The following is a 9,159-nucleotide window of genomic DNA, read 5'->3' as shown; positions in this document are numbered from 1 at the left end:
CTGCTGTTCATTTACTATTTAACCTGTGCAATGATGATCACCATCCTTATTAATTTGGTTAGTTTGTTCCATGTGCAAAGTGCTTGATTCACGTGGGTGCTTCGGGCAGCTGTGAACATCTGCAAACCTGAAATCCCTGGCAGAGAGGAAGGGGCCTTTTCTCTCCTGCACGCAGGGAGGGGAGGAGAGCGGGGCTTTCCCCACTGCGAGGTGTGGCTGGTGTTTGCTTACAGTCCATTTTAGATAGGCGTTCTCTGGCAGAGTAGTCGCTAAGGGTCACCGTGTCTGCCTGTGTCCCCCTCCCCGGCTTTGTGATTAAAGAAGGGGCTCTGATGGTCCTGTGGTTCCCTGCCCACCCAGAAGGGCTGCGACGTCATCGCAGGAAACACCTCACACTGGAGCGTCGAGTAAAGGGCAGCGCCCCCCACCTCCCCTCCCCCCAAGGCCTTTATGGTTGTACCCAAACATCAATCTGCAGAACGGACTTCAATCTTCCCCTGAATTGGGGTGGACTGGGCCGGAAACGGTGACTTTCGATCCAGCGAGCGTTTTGCAGCCGTTTCGGTAGGAAGGCTTCCAGGGGTGAGCTGAGACCGAGCTACGTGCGTGGACCAATCGCTGTCCCCAGAGAAGAGGGTGACAAGGAGAGTAAAGTCAGGGCCTTGCACGTGGCCAGAAAAACACGCCCGCAATTGATGGAAGGTCTTAAAACGTGCTAAAAAAAAAAAAAAAAAGTGTTCAAACTGCTTGAAGAGATGAAAAGAAATTCCCCTTCTCACAGACGCCCTTCAAGCCTCACCGTTTGCACTGTGCGAACTAAAGATACGTTAAAAAGTAAGATTTCTCTTTTCAGTTTTGAGAAGAATCCATGTTTACTGAGGGAAACGCCAACAGATCGGAATAAGGTACAAAGAAGGAAATCAAACCAGCGGGAATCTCAACACCCTGAGACAATGTGTTTCCCGGAGGGGCTGACTTCTATTCTAGGCTCTTGGGCGGGGGGGTGCTCAGGCCCCCCCCCCCCATGTGGGTGTGCCGGCCAGAGCAGGACCCCTCTGGACCCTTATCGTCCCCTCCAGTCACCCCTTCCTTTCCTCCTCACTGCCGGTCGGTGGGCCAGACCCTTGTCCCCGAGAACGGTTGCCTGTGTGTTCCCATGGTAACAGACCTTTTCTGCGTCCCCTGTAGAGGGTTCTCACCCGAAGGTGCAAACTTAATTCTGATTTCTAAATTTAAATGTCCTAAAGCTAAGGGCGGGCGCGTGGGGTCGTGGACTGGAGGGAGGGTGGAGGAGGCGGAGGGAGGATGCAGGTAAAGTCTCAGCAGCAGCCTCTGGGCATCGATAGCTGCTCCTCTTCCCCAGGTTTATACCTCGCCTGGGGGGCCCATCAGCCACACTGAACACCTTCAGGCCAAAAGATGCCATTTACCGCAGATTTCTGCAGGATGTGCTCCTACCCTGTGCCTCCTAAACGTCCCGAGGCCCCAGGCAACAAACAAACACACAGGGAACCAAAGTGGCCAGTGGCGGTAGGCTCCTGGGTTCCTGCCCCTCCCCCCATAACAAAATGAGTTTGATCCTATCAGGAAGGGAGCTGAAACCAAATTTGTCTTTTCGTTCTGCTTGGGTAGGGACTTTCTCCAAGGGGACAGGGAAGAAGGTTGCCCTTTGGGAATTTGAAGGAATTGTGATTTTTTTTTTTTTTTTTTTTTGCAAACTGTATTCTCTAAGGTCAGCAGTTAGCCGAGAGACGATGATTATTCCATGGAGTCCTGTTTCTTCTATCAGACACCTTAAAAAGATCTTTCGTAATCGGGAGCCCAGAGGTCGCGATGCACCAGACGTGGTGGTGTGGCAGGTGCTGCGGACGTCGGGTCCCCTTCTCTCTGTGCCTCTGTGCTCGGCCACCCGGGGCTGCTGGGTTGGAGCCCAGCCTGTCTCCAGGGTCTGAGGACAGCTGCAGGAGCAAGCTGTCAGCGTGACTGTCCTTCACCGCCGTGTGGGGCCACGGGGAACACCTGCTTCTTCTTGTTTCTCCCTCCCTCCCCCCCCCCCTCTCCTTGGCAATAAAATACACATAACACAAAATCCATCGTTTCAGCCATTTTGAAGTGTATAGTCCTTTTGCATTTAGAACACTCCCAAGGTGCAATCACCACCTGAAGTTCTAGAACGTTCCATCACGGAGTTCCCATTCGCAGTCACCCCTCGGTCCCCCGGGGCCCCCTCCAGGCCTGGCTGCTACGTCTTTGCTTCGGTCTCTGTCAGGCTTGCTTTTCCTGGGTGGTTCACAGACATGGGAGTTATGCAGTAGGTGGGCTTTTGTGTCTGGCTTCTTTTACCTGCTTCAGTGTTTCCAAGTTCACCCATGGTATAGCCCACGTCATTCCTCCTTGTGGCCGAATCATAGCCCACCGTACGGACAGACCACGCCTGTTCCCCCGGCTGACTCTTTTGAAGAACAAGGGAGATCCTTCCTGAAGCCCGTGGTAGATCCCATCCCATCTCACTGACCAGACCGGCACCTGGAGCTCGAGTCAAATCCAAAGACAAAGGGATCATGGGTCTTTGTTGTCTTCCGGTTTGGGAATACGGTCATCCCCCCCCCCCCCAGGCTCTCAGAAGTCTGCAGAGAGCTCCCCAGATAAAACGGGACCTTGGCACAAATACACGAAACTGGCGTGCTCCGGATATTGTTAAACCTGCTGCTCTCTCGACATTTCAGTGGTTCAGATCTCAGTGCAGGTTCAATCATTTGCTGTGATTAAGGGACAAATAAATATGCAAAGAGGATGAGCCGTGGTGGGACCATGAGCTTGTGTGGGGCCAGCGGGGGTTCCCACTTCGTCCTGCGGTGTTGGCCTGAGGTACGCTACAGTGTGTGTGTGTGCGCACGCGTGCGTGCGTGCGTGTGTGTGTGTGCAGGGTGTGGACATGCCTAAAACTCTCTGGGTGTGGGTTACTTCTGTGGTTGCTTTGGCTAACGCAGTAGGAGGAACAATGACCCGCACAGAGGTCCACATCCCAAACCCTGACCTGTGCGCCTGTTACATGACATGGCCCACAGGGAATAAGGTGGTACCTGGGACTTAAGTGGCTAATCAGCTGTCCTTCAATTAGGGAGACTTTCCTGAATTATCCCGATGCGCCTCACCACCAGCCTCCTTAAAATTGGTGGAAGGGAGACCGCAGGAGGCGCCCGAGTCAGAGAAGACGCGGTGGCAGACGCAGGTCAGAGGGCCGTGCCGTGGGGAGGACTCCACCCGCTGTTGGCTGACTCTCCAGGCCAGGGGGGGGGGGGGGCGCGGGCCGCGAGCCGGGAACGGGGGCGGCCTCCACAAGCTGGAAACAAACGGCAAGGACGCATTTCCCCCGAGAGGCCCCAGGAAGGGCCGTAGCCCGCGGACAGCATGGTTCTATCCCGGTGGGACCAGCGTGGGACTTCTCACCTATAGGCCGGAGGACAATAAAGGCATGTGGAGCCTCGTAAGTCACTGAGTCTGGGCTGACTTGTCACGGGAGCCACAGAACAAGAACCAAGTCAGCCTGAGATGGAGGCTGGAACGCACCTTGGACGTCCGCAGCCGTCAACGCTTGATGCTGCAACGCCGAACAGCGAGCCTCCCGCGGGCGCGCCCGGAGCCTGGAGGTGTCTGGATCGGAAGGAGGGTGTTTTGTTCGGAGTCACGACCTTACCTGCCGTGGTGTGCTGGCTCTGGGAGTGACGAGCCAGCCAGATCCTCTTGTGAGCTTAGCCAGACCTCTCTCAGGAAGCGTGGGTCGGCGACCGGAGCCCTCCACCCACCAGGACGCTTGCGCGAGCGCCGTGTCCCACCGCCGGCAGCTTTTGCAGAAGACGGAACTGGCGGCATCGGACACTTTCGGAGCTTTACGGGCCCGTGGTTACCTGTCGATGTGAGAGGCTCGGTTAACGCCAAAGCGGTTTCCTAATTCCATTCTCCGTCGCCCACAGTTACCGTGAGAGGAGAAGAGAAATCCGACGCTGGGGACACGGGGGGGCTTCCCCACGCGGGGTGGCGGGCCCACAGAGAGAACGAACGTCTTGCTTCTCCCGAGGTCCGACGCACCTTTGGCTGCTGGAGTTTGTCGCGGTCCATCACGCGTCGGAAAGTCATCCGTTGTGATTTCAAGTTTTAAAGACGTCCATGCTCTTCCCTTTCAGCTCAAGTTGGCAAGCCTATAATGTGCTTGATTTTCCATTTGAACTCAGTGACAGGTCTGAACCATGCTTCGTCGGCTTGGAAGCTCCGAGTCCAGCTCGTCCTGCGCAGGCTGGGTGACGCCGATGTCCGAGGGCTTCATGACCACGATCGGGGAGGCCAGGCTTCGGCTGAAGGTCCTGCCCTCTGCGGATAGAAGAGTATGTCATCAGTGTGCTGTCCTCCTGGTCGCTTGGAAACTTGAAGCCATTAGTCAAATAAACTCTGGCTTCACTCTGACCTCCCACTCCTCTTCCCTGAAGCCAGGTCCTGGGTGGGGAAGGGGGCTTCAGGGCTGCCTCCATGTCCGTCATGAAACTGCTCCATGTCTCAGAAATCACAGAGCTGGAGGAGGAAAAAGTAAATAAAAAGGCCAATGCATCATGTGATGAGATTAACTATTCTCCCTTTAGCCCTAATCCGGATGATGGAACTTGATCCCCTCCCCCCGGAGTGGGCTCATCGGCAAGGTCTCACTTGGGGTATTGACGAGTGACAGTCACTCTCAGACACATCAGAGTCCGTGAAAGCCCCGTGGCGGGCCTGACCTCCAGTGAGGTGGAGCAGTGTGCTGTCACTGGGCTTCTCTCTGGGGCCTGCGCGGAGGACAGGGCTGGAAGCATGAGAGCGGTCCTTCTACGTGATGGCAGGGTTTTCAGAGAGGGGGATTCACGCAGGTCCCCGCGAGCTGACACAGCGTCCCCTATGACACATTCTTCTGACCAAAGCTAGTCACAAGGCCAGCTCAGATTTGGGGGGCAGGAGAATAGACCCCCCCCCTTTTGATGGGAGGGACTGCCAAGCCACATTGCAGAGGACATGGACACAGGGACCAAATGGGCAGTTAACTGGCCGTAGATTGGGATGGAGGGTAAGTGTTCGGATTAGGTAGGTCTGGTTTTGATTTTGAATAAATGGATGCATTTTCTCAATGGGCAGTGGAGAGAATTATTAAGTGTTGCAAGGAGTCTTTTAAAAAAAAATCCAATACAGTTCAGGTTTCATTAAATTGAAAATCTCTGCCTACTGAAATATATTATAACTCTATCTGACTTAAGCAATGGTCAGTAACACAAAATTTCAGCAATCAACAATGAAATGACCGGAAAAGTCCTTTGGAGGTTTGCTGGATTGGAACCTCTGATATTTACAAATGTCAGAACAATCTCCGAGCTGGGCGGTTTGGGGCTGGAGCTCTAAGGAAGGCATCTGGGAGGAGGCAAGGACGTCCCGCCCTGGGGCAGGGCAGGAAGGGAGGGACGTGGAGTGCCAGCCACCTCCTGGGATCTCAGGAGGAAGGTCTGATCAGAACCCGGGGCAGGGCAGGAAGGGAGGGACGTGGAGTGCCAGCCACCTCCTGGGATCTCAGGAGGAAGGTCTGATCAGAACCCGGGGACACGCGACAGGATGTCTCTTCACGTTGCTGATTTGGCTACAGGTGAGCCCGTGATGGCCGGGAGATGTCAGCCCCTGCTGGGTGGGGGAGCAGCATGGTGGAAGCTTCAGAGTGCAGACACGGGGTGGTTGGGTAGCAGGAATAATTCAGCTTCAGAATGCAGACGCGGGGTGGCTGGGTAGCAGGAGTAATTCAAAACTAGGATGCAGCGGGGTGAGCCCTAAACCCTTGCTGCCGCTAGATACGACACTTGCCCCGATCACTTGATTAATCCAGTGTCACAACGACCTTTGCTTACATGAAGTCCAAGCCATGTTAACTGTCCGAGTTGCCTTCTTGTTCTAAGAGCAATCGTTCATGCATTTGAATTAAAGGGCAAATTAACAATCAACTGCTTCCTTCTGCCCAAGGGAGAGAGAGAGAAAAAAAAAAAAAAAAAGAAGCAAAATAAAGTTCATTTATAATTCTGAGTTGAGAAGAATCAATCCTAGCATGACACTGGGGCTAAAATGATTAAGATATGTTTGCATAAAAACCTAAAAATCTAACCAAACCAAAATAGACCCATAGCCTCAGCAGTGGTGAGCCGTGGTAAGAGATGCTGCGAGTGGAGAAGCGTTCGAGCTGCTGCACCAGTCTGTAAAGATTCTGCCCTCAGGAGGCCCCCTTCAAACGAGCGGCGCTGATTTGCAAGGCAGACAGCCTGGCCCTGGCCGGCCGGTGAGTCAGTGGAGCAGCTGGAGGGCAGGGGAGCAAGGTGCACGTGGGGGCAGGTGTGGTGGGGGTTGTGGGGAGCTTCACCGCTGTGGTCCTGAGTGGTCCCCCTTCCTGGCATCATCTGCAGCCACCACATAGTGCCCTCACCTGTCTGGCTGCCGTTCTCCTGACAAGCTTGACCCTTTGGTCCCATCTGTCCCAGACTGAGTACTCAGGAACGCCAAGAAATGTATCCATCCCCTCAGAGAGGACACCAGTGAAGGCCACTTCTGCCCAGCCCCACCCTTGGGTTTGTCTCTAGCTTTGGGCCAGGGGAACAACGGCCACCCAGGCGCTGCCCGTGAGTCTGGACAATGTTCCCATCCGAGGCATCAGGTGACGTTGCTGTCCAGCCCTGGGCCCGGCCTCAAACAGTCACCCATGTATTCAACAGGCATTTGCTGGACACCTGCCACTGTTCCAAGTCTTGAGGATATACAGCTGAGAATGGAGGAGACTAAAACACATGCCCTCATGGAGCTTGACGGGGGACAGAGACAGATGACAGCAAGTTCTCTCCCAGGAACTTGAACCTGGGATTCAGAGGTACAGACCGATCTCTGCTTGAAGCTGAGACTGTGGGCATGTGGACGTCACCAGCCATCACTGCTGCGGCCGGGCAATGAGGCCATCAATGAGGGGGTTCAGGGTGTCACGTCACACAAGCCGTGACACTCCACCCCTGGTGCAGGAGCCAAGAGTTTCATACAATGACCTGCCTGATCTGAGGACAGCTCCCCCAGGATTTTGATTGGCCTGGTTTCCAGGGCAGTCTTAGAAGGGGAAGGTCAATGGGAACAAGGATCAGCACTCCTGCTGTGGCTGGTCTGGAGGCCTCAGCTGATACTTAATCTTGCCGCCTCCTGTGCTACCGTCCCTCTGTCCTTGTCTGAGTGGCTTACCTGGAGGAGGTGACCAAGACCCACAGTTCTCAGCAGTTTGAGCCCAGGCCACCATGCCCTGTCAGGTCATGGCTGCTGCCCCTGCCCATTGACCATGGCATCTTGGCAGGGGAACAGCAAGAGGCTAGTAGATAACTTGGGTGGCAGCGCATGTTTCTCTTGCCCCTATGGCGAGGGGGAGTGACCAGTTCCGCCGGCGGTCAGGGTCCCTGTTTGCTGGTGTCTTGGCCTAACGATCTCAAAATGAAGGAGCGGCAGCTGGAGCTTAAAGGACAATAGATTCTTGCTGTGTTACTTGGTGGAAGCATTTCCCCGCTGAGAACCAGAACCTTCAGGCCCACAGATCCGATCCTTCTGGGGACAGGAGACAGATGTGCCCCCACGTGGGTTACAGGGCATAAGGGTAAGTTTAGAGTCTTCTGTCCTTCTACCCACCGGCTCCTGGGGCTGGCAGGCTACCAGCTCGGAACCTCAGACCTCCTGGAAGAAGGGAGTCCCGTCCTTTCCCAGGTCAGCATTTTCACTGCCTATCACCTGACCTTGCCCCTCAGAGAATTCTTTCAAAGAAGAGATTTGGGGTCAAAGAGACTTGTGAAATGATGACCGCCCCAGCTCCCTCCTGGTGATAAACAATTTGTGGCCCTGGCGGGTTGGCTCAGTGGTAGAGCGTTGGCCTGGGGTGCAAGGGGTCCCGGGTTCGATTCCCGGCCAGGGCACACAGGAGAAGCGCCCATCTGCTTCTCCACCCCTCCCCCTCTCCTTCCTCTCTGTCTCTCTCTTCCCCTCCTGCAGCCAAGGCTCCATTGGAGCAAAGATGGCCCAGGTGCTGGGGATGGCTCCTTGGCCTCTGCCCCAGGCACTAGAGTGGCTCTGGTCGCGACAGAGCGATGCCCTGGAGGGGCAGAGCATCAACCCCTGGTGGGCAGAGCGTCACTCCCTGGTGGGCATGCCGGGTGGATCCCGGTCGGGCACATGTGGGAGTTTGTCTGACTGTCTCTCCCCGTTTCCAGCTTCGGAAAAATACAAAAAAACCCCACAAAAAAACCCAAAACAATTTGCATCAGCACAGTAAGGGTGCTGAGAGGTCCTGACACAGAGACCTGTTAAACCTATCATTTCCCCAATTTTTATTTATAGAACTCTCTCTCTCTCTCTCTCTCTCTCTCTCAAGGAAACAACCTAGGTTAAAACCATTACTTCTAATTAATCCCTCAAGTCCAGATTTAAAAATGCATGTACCCCTGGGCAGGTTACCACATGATGCCTCGTATATTTGCATAAATACACTTATTGAACTATCTTCAAGGACCTGATGGAGTCGAGACACATAGAAATTCTGGTCGACATGCAGCAGGAGGAGGAGCACGCGGAGGGAGGAGGGAGAGCTATTCCAGATCAATTTCACGCTGCTCGCCATTCTTCTCCTCTGGGGCTCTGGCCGTCACTCTCTGTTTATTAAAAGTGGGCTCCACAGACGTCTGCGCAATGGTGGCGGGAGGTAGAAAGGCCTCTCTGAGCCTGAGATTAGAGGTGGAATTTACAGCCGTGCCAAATAAGCGCAGCATACAAAACAGAGCAGTTCATTCCGGGAGGGGCTGGGAGTAGGGGGGAGGTTCCTGCCGTCCCGGATCACCTAGGAGATGAATGGAGGCTGCAGCCCATGCTCATGTGCAAAACCGATGAACAGGAGGGACTGTTAGGTCACAGGCTTCTCCCTCCAGTGTCAACAGAGACCCGGGGTGGGGAGCGTTCTCATTATAGGGGTCAATCCAAGACCTCCTTCTGGTTTTTGCTTCGAGATAATTAGCTGGGTTTCTGCCATAGGAGCTGACTCTTGGAATCAGCACTAACATTGCTTGTTACAAACACAAATATTTCCTTCCT

General features: G+C 54.5%; 1 non-coding gene across 1 annotated transcript; it reads left to right on the top strand.

Annotated features, from left to right (window-relative positions):
* Positions 1-7,914: 7,914 nt before the first annotated feature.
* Positions 7,915-7,991, top strand: TRNAP-GGG (transfer RNA proline (anticodon GGG)). The gene has a single exon. It is a non-coding gene; the product is annotated as a tRNA-Pro (tRNA).
* The last annotated feature ends 1,168 nt before the right edge of the window (positions 7,992-9,159 follow it).

Source organism: Saccopteryx leptura, chromosome 7, assembly GCF_036850995.1.
Source record: "Saccopteryx leptura isolate mSacLep1 chromosome 7, mSacLep1_pri_phased_curated, whole genome shotgun sequence".
NCBI classification, from domain to species: domain Eukaryota; kingdom Metazoa; phylum Chordata; class Mammalia; order Chiroptera; family Emballonuridae; genus Saccopteryx; species Saccopteryx leptura.
Note: the sequence above shows the minus strand (reverse complement) of the source record. Positions and strands in the feature narration are given on the sequence as shown.